Source organism: Cetorhinus maximus, chromosome 9 (genome assembly GCF_964194155.1).
Source record: "Cetorhinus maximus chromosome 9, sCetMax3.hap1.1, whole genome shotgun sequence".
Classification (NCBI taxonomy): domain Eukaryota; kingdom Metazoa; phylum Chordata; class Chondrichthyes; order Lamniformes; family Cetorhinidae; genus Cetorhinus; species Cetorhinus maximus.
The window spans coordinates 141041675-141056856 of NC_135887.1; the positions used below are offsets into that span (position 1 = coordinate 141041675).

Below are 15182 nucleotides of genomic sequence, written 5' to 3' on the forward strand. Positions count from 1 at the left end.
CTATCTTCTAAATCCACTACTCATAATCGCATACAGATTCTAATGGCTTCAGTGCCTTAGTGGACCAAAGTTTGCTGTTCGCTGGGAGTTTTGTATCAACCAGTTAAAATTGCATCACAAAGCGTTTGATGCCATTGGGCCCCAACTTGAAATTATTCGTGAAGCACCTGCCTCTGGTGAGTTTGTGTGTGGCCTCAGTGAGTTGCACAGTGAATGGCAGGCAGAACATTTCCCGTAGGAGAGGAATGTAAGCAAACTTCTCAATTTTAACCCCTGACCCACCCTATTCACATTGGACGGGCTGGGTTAAAATTGGGACACTGGATTTCAAACACTCTTTCGCCCTGATATAACACGGAGGTGGGAAAGGTGCAGGGATGCGTGATAGAATGGGGAAAACCTGGCAGAGCTGGAGATGTGGAGGATCTGCTGATCTTGACGGCAGGGTCTTATTTCAATCATTTTTTGCAGAATCCCACCTGGCAGCCAATCAAACTAACAGCACAGCCGGTGGACGGGACAGCAGGAGGATACACCCAAGGGACAGTCCCCAGCAGTTAGTAAAGGCATAAAATCTTCAGCCGTGATCGGGAGAGGAGGGGGATGTGAGAATATTATGCTTGGGGAGCCTCCCCAAGTCCCCATGTCCTCCCCTCCCCTCCCCTCCATCCAAAGGACAGCAGCCCTCCTAGTGCAGCACTCCCTGGGTGGTGCAGTGGAGTGTCAGTCTGTATTGTGGCGTTCATGTCCTGGAGTGGGGTCCGAATCCTTAACCTCCTGACTCAGAGGCAAGTGTGCGACCGACCAAGCCACAACTGGCGCCTCCTTTTAAAGCCTGGGCCGAGCACTTTTTAGTCAACCAGTTAAAATTGCATCAAAGTGCATTTGCCTCCTGCTCCTCAAACAGTGCTAAAAGGAATAAATTGGATAGATACATGGATGGGAGAGGTTTGGAGGGTTATGGACTAGGTACAGGTCAACGGGACTAGCGGAATAATATTTCAGCACAGACTAGAAGGGCCGAATGGCCTGTTTTCTGTGCTGTAGTGTTCTATGGTTCTATGGAACAGTTCTGTACCATTTACCTGGATCAGGTGACACATTCCATCTCAGATCTGCTGCTGGAAACCTGTCCATTCAGCCCTCCACCTCACTTACTGATAAATTTAAGCCACACTGCGGTTTTCGAGCCATCACTGTTCAATATTAATTTGGTCCCTGTTTCCAAGTAGAAAGGGTGACAGCAGGTCAAATACTGCAGCACTCTACTCCTGTTCTCACTGATTTCGGAGTGAGCCAAGAAACCAGCAAGCAACGTAACCCCTAAAAATGGCAGGAGCTAACTTAAATGTAAAAATTGAGGTCCATCACTGCCTCACAGCTCCAGGGACCCAGGTTCAATACTGGCCTCAGGTGTCTGCCTGTGCGGAGTTTACATGTTCTCCCTGTGTCTGCGTGGGTTTCTGCCAGGTGGTCCGGTTTCCCCCCACTGTCCAAAGATGTGCTGGTTGGGTGGATTGGCTACTGTCAATTGTCACCCTGTGTGCGTGCCTGTGCGTGTGTGTGTGCACGTGTGTGCGTGTGTGTTTGTGTGTGTGTGTGCATGTGTTTGTATGTGCATGTGTGTGTGCGTGTGCATGTGTGTGTGTGTGTGTGCGCGTGTGTGTGCGCATGTGTGTGCATGTTTGTGTGTGTGTGCGCATGTGTGTGTGTGTTTGTGTGTGTGTGTGTGCGTGTGTGTGTGCCCTGTGATGGATTGATGTCCCATGGTGTACCCCACCCAGCGCTCATTGCCTGTCGTGTTAGGCTCTGACTCCTTGTGACCCTGAATTGGATGAAGCGATTCTGGAAAGGTGAGCGAGTGAGTGAGGTCCATCACAGCCTGTAGAACTCCCATGCAATCTCGTTCCAAAATTGCTCTTCCTGGCTTCCCACAATATTTCCACCTATTTCCCCCTTACTCAGCCCTGCAGAGACTTGAGAGGATAGACACTGAGGTTGTTTTTCCTTGGGGTGGGGAATCTAGAACAAGGGGTTTCAGAATACAGGGATGTTCATTTAGAACTGAGATGAAGAGAATTTTTTTCACTCAAAATGTTGTGAATCTTTAGAATTCTCTACCCCAGCGGGTGTGGATGTTCCATTGTTGAATATATTCAAGGCTGGGATAGGCAGACGCTCTCTCAGGAAGTCAAGAGATAAGGAGAGTGGGTGGGAAAGTGGAGTTGAAGATCAGTGATGATCATGTTGAATGGTAGAGCAGGCGTGAGGGGCTGTGTGGTCTATTCCTATTTCTCCTGCTCTTGCAGGAGGATCCATTAGATTTGAATATGTAAGGAGAGAAGAATGGAATATGTTTGTGGGCAAAAATGGAAATGTTGGACTCTTGCTGATGCAGATAGGAAGACATAGATCTCAGCTTTTCAGTCCTGGTCAGGTCTTTAAACTTCTTCCTGGCCTGAAACCATGTCCTTGGGTGAATGTGGCACATGCTCACTACCTCTGCAAGCTTCCTCCCTGATAGCGGCTGTGGGCATGTCCTCATACTGGTGCCATCCTTTGGGAATAGGAGACGCCATTCTTCCCACACCTTTTCCATCAGTCCCTCCAACACAACACGAATGAATCATAGAGCCCCGGCCCCCAACATTCTGTAGCTCAGTGCTTCCCAAACCTCTCCCCAGTGTGAGCCCATTTTAATGCCTCAGGCTTGGTGTGACCCCAGAGATGTTGAGCAGAGGAGGCGGAGCTGGTGGACTTCAGGTCGTCAGTTTTTGAGCAGGGGGCGGGGGTGGGGTTGGTGGCGATGATGAAATAATAAAACAAAGCAGCAGGATAGTAGCCTTCCCTAGTTTGTTATGCCTTTGGCAAGTTTGGGGATATTCTGTGTTTTACACATGCAAAAGGTACTCACTGCCCCCACCCTCTCATCTCAACCCTCCAATTGCTACATATCCTCCCCCTGCCTCTTGCTGCTCCTCCAATCAGGGCTCCTGTTGAGGCTGCCTGTAAGAAGCCTGGTCACTTCCCTCATGTGAGCTGTGAGCTGGCAAAGAAAATCAGGTGAGTGCACCATGGGACCTCGGAGCCCTCCCTGGACAAACTCTGCTCCACGACCACTGTCCTGGAACTTCCAACACCCAAATCTTGCTGCTGGTGTCACTACCCACGGTTTGGGATCCCCTGCTGTAGATGTTTCAAGCAATAGGAGAAACAGCAAAACCCCACTTTCTTTGGTCCAGAAAAGAAACACATTGTGCTAAAGAATCACAGCATCGATCAACACACCTATTGGTCCTGAGCACCTCAGAGCCGATAGTTAATGCTGAGAAATCACTGCATTAAACAGCAGAATTTCAACAAGTCGAGTTGAAAAGTAAACTCTGTTTCTCTCCGCGGATGCTGACAGACCTGCTGAGTTTTCACAGCACTTTCTATTTTTATTTCAGATTTCCAGCATCTGCAGTATTTTGCTTTTGTATCAGTGAGAAAATTCACTCTTGGTTCAACCCATATCTGAACCAAGATGATCTCTTTACTTTCCATGTTGGATATGACTGTACAACATATCAGAATGTTAGGAGTGTCTTCTTGTAATCCTCTTCTTAGCATTTAAACAATACTGTAAGTTATTATAAAAGCAAAAAGCAAAAATCTGCAGATGCTGGAAATCCAAAACAAAAACAAAAATACCTGGAAAAACTCAGCAGGTCTGGCAGCATCTGCGGAGAGGAACACAGTTAACATTTCGAGTCCGAAAGACCCTTCAACAGAACTAAGTAAAAATAGAAGAGAGGTGAAATATAAGCTGGTTTAAGGGGGGGTGGGACAGGTAGAGCTGGATAGAGGGCCAGTGATAGGTGGAGATAACCAAAAGATGTCACAGACAAAAGGACAAAGAGGTATTGAAGGTGGTGATATTATCTAAGGAACGTGCTAATTAAGGGTAGAAAGCAGGACGAGCAAGGTACAGATAGCCCTAGTGGAGGTGGGGTGGGGTGAAGGAATCAAAAAAGGCTAAAAGGTAGAGATAAAACAATGGATAGAAATACATTTAAAAATAATGGAAGTAGGTGGGAAAAGAAAAATCTATAAATATTATTGGAAAAAAAAGGTGGGGGGGGGAGAATTGGAAAGGGGGTGAGGATGGAGGAGAGAGTTCATGATCTAAAATCGTTGAACTCAATATTCAGCCCGGAAGGCTGTAAAGTGCCTAGTCGGAAGATGAGGTGCTGTTTTTCCAGTTTGCGTTGAGCTTCACTGAAACAATGCAGCAAGCCAAGGACGGACATGTGGGCATGAGAGCAGGGTGGAGTGTTGAAATGGCAAGCCACAGGGAGGTCTGGGTAATGCTTGCGGACAGACCGAAGGTGTTCTGCAAAGCGGTCACCCAGTCTGCGTTTGGTCTCTCCAATGTAGAGGAAACCGCATTGGGAGCAACGCACTGTAAGTTATTGATTGGCCTATGAACTCAAATGGGAATGTGAAACAGGACAACTAACAGAGCTTAGAGACAAAGCTACTGTTCTACACTCTACAATGGGACTAAATAAATGAAAAGATATTTGTGACTGGGATGTCTGTGGGGTTTAAGGGAAGGCAACAATTCCTGATGAAGTTTGATTTAAGAAGTTGGTTTTAAGCAATGTCTTAAAGAAGGAATAGCCTCAGATTAACATCTCATCTGAAAGACGACACTCCTGAAACTGCAGCGTTCCCTTAGCACTGCACGGAACTGTCAGCCTGGAATACGTACTGAAGTCTCTGGAGTGGAATTTGAACTCTCAATCTTTTACCTCAGTGAGAGTGCGAGAACTGAGCATACAGAAGAATGCCAGGAATCCTGGGGGCTGCCACAACACATTTATTTTACAGTTGTCAGCAAATTATGTAATAGAATTTCAAGACTAGACTGATGGCGTCTGGAAGATCAAGGGTACCCTCGAGCTGTGACTCATGACACCAATCTAGAATACACAAACTGTGGCACTGAAAGAAAATATAATGAGACATATGCCTTCATGAAGATATAAATAGAACACACCCATAAACATACATAGGTACAGAGCTGAATTTTCTGGCAGGTGGCGGGACCCTGATGTGGGGACCATTTGCTGGCCCTAACCCCGATGGTGCCCGAGTCTCAGTCGCCTGCTGATGTTCCCAGAGATGGCCAATTAACAGGCCTTCTCTGGGAGCCATGTCCAATTGGGATGGTGGGCAGGCTGTGCATACAGGAGGTCCAGTTGCAGCATCCAAGGGTTTAGGCTGCTGGCACCCACTCTAGGAGAGGTAGACGCTGCTGACGTAGGCAGGAGGCTGAGAGGATACCTCAAGATGCTTTGGCCCTTTGAGGACTTCTTAAATTGTTATAAGGGTACGGCCATAGCTTCTAGACCATCATTGTGGAGGGGCAGCTCCTCCCCAGATAACCTGCAGCTGAAGCCCTCTGTTTCTCACGGTCCAGGAAAGGGGATATGAGATTTCAAGGGGGCATTGATAGCCCCAGCAGACTGCAGCTGGGAGGTCACTTCCAGGCAACAGAGGCCCATACACCATCAGGAAGATCCCAGGGGCATCAAGTGGGCATTTAATTGATCTTCACTACCTACCCACCAGTGCTGCTGCTGCTGGGTAGATAGCTGGTGCTGGTCAGACCCCACCTCCAGTCAGATCACTCAGGGGTGGGGATACTTGTTGGAGGCTCCCCAACACGAGGCCCTTTAATTTTGCTCCCAGTCCTGCTTCCAAAGCCATCTCCAAGGTGCTAGGGAAATTCATCCCCATGTTTCTGCTTTGGATGCAAACAATAAATGCTGGCCTTGCCAGTGACACCCACATCCCAGAAAGAAATTTGAAAAAGGACACAAATTACTTCTGTTTTGAGATTTTTTCCCTCCTGTTGCTTAAGCTCATTTGCATATCAGCAAACGCAAAATCTGCCATGAACCACTGCGATTGGACAGAGTATTAAAATATAATGTTAAGGCTGCCTTAACAATATTTCTTGATATATTTAGCAATGGTAACTTGGTAAAGCTAGAATAATATAGCTGTAACTGGGTTTCTCACAATAGCTAATCTTTTTATCACAGTGTTAACCTGCCAACTATAAGTAACCTGAGTTAAAATTACTGAAAATGGCTTTTAAAAATATACAGAACCATTTGTGAATCTTATTGGCAGGTAGAGAAACTTGAGTCGGAGATTTAGCCCCTTGAGCCTGTTTCGTTACTCAGTGAGATCGCTGTGATCTGGGGCTAGGTGCAGTGGTCAGTTTCTTAGTAAATTAAAAATTCTATTCAAAACCTTTTAAAAGCTCTTTTAGTGTCCTTGTGTCCAGAAGAACCAGCTTAACTTTTAAAGCCTCGTCAAAGGTTTACAAACAAGCATAATGAGAGGAAATTGCGCTGATGATTAAATCTTGGGGTTTATGGGCGGGTCCTGCTCCGAGCACAACATTTTTAAAACTAGAGCAAAAGATCACATAAAAAAACCCGGATTGGACTGAATTTAATTTGGGCTGAACATTCTGTGCCTTTTCCCACTGGTTACACCGGATTCGGATGAAATGCGCCAAAAAAAGACAGCTCAATCAAGCTCACTGAAGCAAAGATTCCCTAATCCGGGTAGCACTGATGATGTTTTATCATTCAACCCTGTGTAGGCATCTAGAATGATCGCATTGTGCTGCATGCAGGGGGCTGCTTAACCCAGTGACAGGCTGCCTGTAGAGCCACAGCCTCCCAGCAGTGCCTCCTCAGAGAGCTTCAGATCATTGATGCAGCCAAGATACCATGTACATTGAGTAAGGATTCCTATGAGCAGGCCTGCTCACCTTCCATCTTCTAACAGGTCCTTCTGCTGCTTGCCTTGGTTATTGAGAATACTCCTGCTGTTCCTCCTCTTGCAACTTCCCCTCTGTCCAAAACAACAAAACAAAAAGAATAGCCACGTTTTATGTCTTGAATCCATGAGTTCACTGGAATTGCACACCTTCATATACACTTATTAGTTGATGCTTACTATCAATAATGGAGAAGGACTGACATAAGAACAAACTGTGGTTGTTTATTGCAACAGAAGACAGAGCACTAATTCCTTGCGTGCTCCCACAACCACCTCCAGCTCTAGACTTTCAGTTAACCAGTAGCCCGTGCTGTACATTGATTGGTCAGTACTCTCACATGGTTAGTCCACTTGCATTCTTTTAAAGGTACATGGTACTCCACTTTACCACATCCCTCCCCCTTTACTTAAAAAATATAGCTGACAAACTTAATAACATGTGAACTATTTACGCTAATAACTATTTACAAATCAAGCCTCTCGGGCATTTTGAGTGTTGCAGTTCAAAAACCTTGGCCGGCTTTTCCAAGACCTCTTTTTCAGGGGACAGTCATCCATTTGGTTCCTCAGTTGATGATTTCACTATCTTCTCGGTGTGGTCACGTTCACTCCTGCTGCCCCTCCCCTCCAAACTGAGACAGGTAAAGGGCAACAAGCACAAAGCAATGCAGAGAGAAAAAAAAAAGTTTTTCTTTTCGAGGGTTGTCAATAATTGCTTTTTTTCTTCCTGTGTGTCCTTTTCTTGATCCATATCTTGGTCTTTACTTTAATTTTGCTGTTGGCTGTACGAGACTCAGGCACAAGCTGAATGTGAGTGAGCTCAATGGTTGGTTTTTCCGACAGCTCTTCTGAGACGTCGGCCTTCTAGTTTTAAAACTTCAGGGCTTTTACGCAGCTGCTGCTTCAGCTCTTTCAGTTATTTCCTATTCTCATTAATAGTTTCCTGGAGAATCGCATATTGTTGCCCATTCTCAGCTAATTATTCCTTAACTCGGCCGGAGACAGGTTAACTCTTCCTTTTCTTCTTCAATGGCACAAATTGGGAGCTGATTGAATTTTGTAGCGCACGCAAGTTGTTTAATAGGTTTTCCTTTTCTTTTCGAAGGATGCTAACTTCAGCTTGAACTCTGTCCCGATGTAACGCTTCTGCGGGCTTCTCCCATTGGGTCTTTGCACATTCATTTTTTTCTGCAGTGGCGTTTCTGATATCCAATTGGGAAATTAGTGGGCCTTCAAGGTTTGTCTCTCCCAGCCAGTTCCTTCTGAGGAGACTCGGTCCCCTGCCTGATGTTACAAATAGGGGTAATTTTTCAGATGTTCCTCATACTACACCTTGACTTGAAATATCCCTTTCGGTCTTATTTCTTCACCCGTGCATGTTCTCAGTTTAATATCCAAAACTTCTCATTTTAAAGGATGGGTTCCTTTATTCAGAGATCTGAATGTATGCTCTCCAATGACGGACATTCGATGCTCCAGTATCAACTTCCATCTTAACGGGTTGTCCATTGACTGCAATGACTACTTGGATTGACTCGGTTCTACCCACTTTCAGGTTATATAATAAATGGATGTCTGATTCTATTTCTTCTGGTTCTTCCATGAGGCATATTTCATGATTTCCCCTCTTGTCTTTAAATTGCTGCCTCAGTCTATCTCTGCAGTGTCGTATTATGTGGCCATAGAAGTGGCAGAAAAAGCATTTGACTTGTTTGAATTGTTGATCGCTCACTGGATGCCCAGATGCATTTCTCTCCTTCATTTTTTGGGTTTTCTCTGTGGTACTGCTGTTTTTTACTGATCTGTACATAGGGGGGAGTTTCCCACTTTTCTGTGGGGTCCAAAGTTTTTGTGCCTTTTGTTGCCGGTCTGTTCTGCCCCACCAGATGGACAGCTCCATTTTGTGCAACTCTTATAGCTTCCGAATTTCTAACAGCCCTCTCCATGGCTGCAGCTAATTCTAGTGCCTTATTGAAGTCTAGATTAGCTTCAGCTAGCAAACACCTTTGAATAGTATTATCTCCAATCCCGCATATCAGTCGGTCTCTCAACATTGGTAGCAAAAACAGGAAGGCAAATTATTATCTGAATGGCTATAATTTGAGAGAGGGGAATGCTCAATGAGACCTGGGTGTCCTCGTGCACCAGTTGCTGAAGGTAAGTATGTAGGTGCAGCAGGCGGTAAAGAAGGCACATGGTATGTTGGCCTTCATAGCGAGAGGATTCGAGTACAGGATTAGGGATGCCTTGCTGCAATTATAGAGGGCCTTGGTGAGACCACACCTGGAATATTGTGTGCAGTTTTGGTCTCCTTATCTGAGGAAGGATGTTTTTGCTATAGAGGGAGTGCAGCGAAGGTTTACCAGACTGAATCCTGGGATGGCGAGACTGACATATGAGGAGAGATTGAGTCAGTTAGGATTATATTTGCTGGAGTTCAGAAGAATGAGGGGGGATCTCATAGAAACCTATAAATTTCTAACAGGACTAGACAGTGCAGATGGAGGAAGGATGTTCCCGATGGTGGGGGAGTCCAGAACCAGGGGTCACAGTCTGAGGATATGGGGTAGACCTTTTAGGACTGAGATGAGGAGAAATTTCTTCACCCAGAGAATGGTGAGCCTGTGGAATTCGCTACCACAGAAAGTAGTTGAGGCCAAAACATTGTATATTTTCAAGAAGGAGTTAGATATAGCTCTTGGGGCGAAAGGGATCAAAGGATATGGGGAGAAAGTGGGAGCAGGCTATTGAGTTGGATGATCAGCCATGATCATAATGAATGGCAGAGCAGGCGCGAAGGGCCGAATGGCCTACTCCTGCTCCTATTTTCTATGTTTTTATGTTTGTATATCACTAATGGACATTCCGAATTCGCAATGATCAGTTAATGCCTTTAAAATGGGCAAATAGTCAGCTATTGCCTCCCCTGAAAGCCTATTCCTTGAATTGAACTTAAAGTGCTGCATAGTAACTGAGGGCTTCGGTCTCAGGTGGTTTTGTACAATTTACATTAACTCATTGAAAGTCTTCTGGTCTCGGGCGCTAGGTGACGTGTGGCTATGGATCAGTCTGTATGTGTTGCTCCTGCACGTGGACAAAAGAATCACCCTCATCTTTTCCTCCCCCGCAATATCGTTAGTGGTAAAAAAGAACACTAGGCATTCAACACACTGAGACCAGTCATCTCCAATGGGGTCGAATGGGTGGACACACCTGAACTGCAGCATTGTGAACAACTGCAAGGGGACTGCATTTCTGATAGCTTCCCAGGTAATGATGAATTCATACATTTGGCTTACCGCAGCTTTCTTGACTGCCATAAATCGATTCATGTTTTGCCTTCCGCAGAGTTTCCTTCTCTCTCTGGGGTCTCTTATAATTTTCTGTCCATAGCCATTTTTCTTGCCTGTACCTCTTTAAATGTATTGCCGCTTTAAGAGCAGTCAATGTTTCTTTTTTCTAACTCCGTCTCTACAGCTGTCAGCGTTTCTGTGCTGGATTTGCACTCTTTTTGAGTTTTGATAGGATCCCCGTGATCGTGATTTTGCAGGTTTTTTTCTTTTTTCTTTTTTTAAAATTTAAAACTGCAGCACTGCTTTCTGCCAACTGTTTTACAACATTTGTACTGATTCTCTTTCTGATGTTTCGCTCAACCATCTTGTGGATTCTCACTCAGGGGTCTTACAATTTTTGCTCTTTTCATCCTCGTCGCCAGTTTTATGTCTTGAGTCTATGAGTTCACCAGTTGAGTAAACTCGAATTCCACGCTTCCATATACACCTGTTAGTTGATGCTCGCCATCAATAATGGAGAGAGACCCACATAAGAACAAACTGTGATTGTTTACTGCAACAGAAGGCAGGGCACTGAAGCCTTGTGGTGCTCCCACAACCACCTCCAGCTCTAGATTTACAGTTAGCCTGTAGCCTGTGTTGTACAGTGATTGGTCAGTACTGTCATATAGTTAGTCCACTTGCATTCACTCAAAGGTACATGGTATTCCACTTTACCACACCACGATACACTGAGAGCATTCTCCGTGTGGGTAAGGTGAAGCAAAAACAGAAACAAGAATCTCTGCTCTAAAAATCGCTAGGCAATCTATTAAACAGAAGAGCATACAGATCCTTATGGACTGAGTGCCTGAACATCTTTGAATTGTCTATCCAATCATTCCAGTCAATGCTTGAAGCTAATCCCAACATAGGTTTAATCCACATGTTTTTTTACGAGGTATCCACCTGTCAGATATCTTTGCTTCAGTGACCTCCTTTTTGGTGCAATTCACCCAAAATTGGGAAAGAGCACAGAATGTTCAACCCCAATTAACTTCAGTACAACCCGTGTTTCTGTGATCGTTTGCTCTAGTTTAAAAAAAAGTTGTACTTCAATCACCTAAATGAAACCAGGAGGTAAAATGCTTGTCTGCAGCATCAGGACTTTAAAATTAATTTCAATGTCCCTTCACCCCTCCCTCCCCACTCTGCCCTCTGCCACTGACCCACACCCACCTGGACACATGCATTCACATCAAGCCCAGTGAAATCTGTAGATGTCAAATTTAAGGAGAGTCAAACACCAGAGCATCATCCGTATGAAGGGAAATCGATGAAGAACACGCACTCTTGTGTTTTCAAAAAAGAATGGGAAGGAAGGACAACAGTTAATTCTGCTAATGTCCTACTTGACATAGGCCGATACTGACAGCAGCTATATGTATCTGATGCACAAAATGTATTTACTTGACAGAAATGTGTAGCTAAAAGCATTCAGCTGACAATAAATGCAGTAAGTGTAGACAGAAAATGGTTTTGTTTTCATGATCCATTAGGAATAAATACTCACTTAGTGTTCACATCAGTACATTCTCCAGAAACCCTCCAGCTAAAGTATGCATTCTAACAGAGATGCTGGCCCCGATATAATGGGGAGGTGAGGAGAGTGTGGCTCAGGTCGAAAATGACCAAAGAACCTGGTGAGGCTGTGGATAATGAAGGCCTGCTGAACTTAATGGCAGGACCGCATTTACCTTTCTTATCTCCGAGACCCAGCCAGCAGCCAAGCAAATGGGCAGCCTTGTTGATAGGTGGAACTCTTTCAGAGTCAAACAATTAAACTAAATCAACAAAATAAGGGATAAAATAAACACAGCCCCTAAGTTAGGTCAGCTGTAAAACCAAAGACAAAGTTTATAGGAAACTTACAAGCATCAAATCATAATGTGATTAAGCGGGTCGGTAAAGCACCCCAGCCCCCGCGGTGCCCACTGGACATGGATGGCCTCGATGGTGCCGGCAGACACCGTGTGCTCCCTCTCCAGGGACTCCCAGCCACGAACGTAGCCGCGGAAGAGGGCCCTGTTGACAGGTGGAAAGGGAAGCACCATCCACAGGAGGGCTCAGCTGAGGACACTTGTGGATGGTTACATGTAATCAGGAGGTTAACGAGGCCCAGGGATAGGGAAGAATCCTTTCATCAGGGCCGGGGTGGGTTGTGGGCACCGTAGGAGCCTGGCTGCCAGGAGAGGTGGAGAGGCCCTGGCAGTAGAGTCCCACAATTGGGAATGGAGAGTGTCCTAAACTGGGGCTGAGGGAAGAAGCCTGCTATCAGGGTTATGGGGAGATGCCTGCAATTGGAGATGGGGTAAAGGCCTGTTATTGGAGCTAGAGCCAGAGACCTACGATTGGAGCTGGGGTCAGAGGCATATTATTGGAGCTGAGGCCAGAGGCCTGTGATTGTAGCTGGGGCCAGAGGCCTGTGATTGGAGCTGGGGCCAGAGGCCTGTGATTGGAGCTCAGGCCAGAGGCCTGTGAATGTTGCTGGGGCCAGAGGCCTGTGATTGGAGCTGAGGCCAGAGGCCTGTGATTGTTGCTGGGGCCAGAGACCTGTGATTGGAGCTGGGGGCAGAGGCCTGCGAATGGAGCTGGGGTTGGAGACCCGCGTTTTGGAATTGGGGCCAGAGGCCCATGATTGGAGCTGGGGGAGGCGGAAGTCTTACTTGTGGATCCTGGGTGATGCGCTCCAGCTCCTCCTGGAGTTTTGAATGTTTCACTGACCTTGGGTAACCAGCTGCTTCTACCTCCCTTTCATTGTTGAGTTTCCCGACACCTGAGAAACTTGTACTGGAGTGTAAAAGATTAACAGATGGAATACGTTGCTGTATAATGTAGATCACGATGTACCACTGACATTAGTCAGCCATGTGTTAGACTCTCTCTCTGTCGCGAGAGAGAGAGAGAAAGAGAGAGATAGGTTGGAATCATGCCTAGGAGCAGCATGCTTACTCTGTAACCTATTTTGAAGTAGTACAAATAAACAGATGTTAAGTAGATACAGTATTTTTACAGTCTGCCTAAGTCCCATGCCTAGAGCGCAAGGTCGAAGGACCCATCTCAGAACAGTGCATTTATTAAGTAAATTTATTAAGTGGAACACTCAAACACTCCAATATCTACTCCTGTTAGAAAGGCAGAGGGTGAATGCACAACATGTTGGGATAATTCGTACTTAACACTTTAATCATCACCCTAATGCTCTCCAGCCTACCATTAATGTGTAGGCCTAATTCAGATAATATCTTGAGCTGATGTTTTATTTTTACAAAAATCTTCCTGTCACAGTTTATTTAAGGAGGTAGATTGATTCATAAAAGCCCTTACAACTTTAATATATGTATATCATTCCTATCAAACAAGAAGTAGGCCTACTCTGAAATAAAACGAACACTAGATCCCCAGTTATGGAAGTCATTATAACGGTACATGGCTCTATGTTTAGAGGAAGCTCAAAAAGATCAATTGAAAGCATTCCTTTCTACTTCAGGAACATTTCTCTTTGATCCTTTTCCTCAACGAATGCTTTACACAGTAGCCAAAGTATTTATATGGCTAGTCCAGTTCAGTTTCTGGTCAATGGTAACCCCCAGAATGTTGACAGTGGGGGATTCAGTGATGGTAATGCCATTGAATGTCAAGGGGCAATGGTTAGATTCTCTCTTGTTGGACATGGTCATTGCCTAGCACTTGTGTGGCACGAATGTTACTTGCCACTTGTCAGCCCAAGCCTGAATATTGTCCAGGTCTTGCTGCATTTGGACATGGACTGCTTCAGTATCTGAGGAGTCGCAAATGGTGTTGAACATTGTGCAATCATCAGCGAACATTCCCACTTCTGACCTTATGATGGAAGGAAGGTCATTGATGAAACAGCTGAAGATGGCTAGGCCGAGGACACTACCCTGAGGAACTCCTGCAGTGATGTCCTGAAGCTGAGATGATTGACCTTCAACAACCACAATCAACTTCCTTTGTGCTAGGTATGACTCCAACCAGTGGAGATTTTTCCCCCTGATTCCCATTGACTCCAATTTTGCTAGTTGCCACATCAAAGGTTACAATGCAAAATAAGAGCTCATGGTGTAGGGGGTAACATATTATCATGGATAGAGGCTTTGCTAGCAAACAGGAAGCAGAGAGTAGGCATAAATGGGACATTTTTGGTTTGGCAACCTGTAACTAATGGATTGCCACAGGGATCAGTGCTGGGGCCTCAACTATTTATAATCTCTATCAATGACTTGGATGAACGGACCAAATGCATGGTTGCTAAATTTGCTGATGACACAAAGATAAGTAGGAAAGTAAGTTGTGAGGAGGACTTAAGGTGCCTGCGAAGGGATATGGGCAGGTTAGGTGAGTAGGCAGGAATGTGGCAAATGGAGTATAATGTGGGCAAATGTGAACTTGTCCACTCTGGCAGGAAGAATATTAAAGCAGCATATTATTTAAATGGAGAGAGATTGCAGAACCCTGAGGTATAGAGGGATCTGGGTGTCCTGGTACATGAGTTACAAATAAAGTTAGTATGCAGATTCAGCAAGTGATTTGGAAGGCAAATGGAGTGTTGTTATTTATTGCAAGGGGAATGGAATATAAAAGTAGGGAAGTTTCCTACAGTTATACAGGGCATTAGTGACCACATCTGGAGCATTGTGTACATTTTTGGTCTCCATAAACTGCATTAGAAGCAGTTCAGAGACGGCTCAGTTGACTGATTCCTAGAATGAAGCGGTTATCTTATGAGGAAAGGTTGGACTTGGTTGAAGAATGAGAGGTGATCTTGTTGCAACAAGTAAGATCCTGAGGGAACTTGACAGGGTGGAAGCTGAAAGGTTGTTTCCCCTCATGGGAGATGACTAGGACTAAGGGACACAGTTTAAAAACAAGGGCGCCCCCATTTAAGATGGAGGTGAGGAGCATTTTCTTTTCCTCTCAGAGAGTCGTTAGTCTGTGAAATTCCCTTCCCCAGAGAGCAATGGAGGCTGGGTCATTGAA

General features: G+C 45.3%; 1 long non-coding RNA gene across 1 annotated transcript; it reads right to left on the reverse strand.

The window, feature by feature from the left end:
* Positions 1–4859: 4859 nt before the first annotated feature.
* LOC144684266 (uncharacterized) lies at positions 4860–13033 on the reverse strand. The gene is made up of 3 exons (XR_013577469.1): positions 12906–13033; positions 6839–6921; positions 4860–4989 (listed from the first exon to the last, which is right to left on the reverse strand). It is a non-coding gene; the product is annotated as an uncharacterized LOC144684266 (long non-coding RNA).
* Between the last annotated feature and the right edge of the window lie 2149 nt (positions 13034–15182).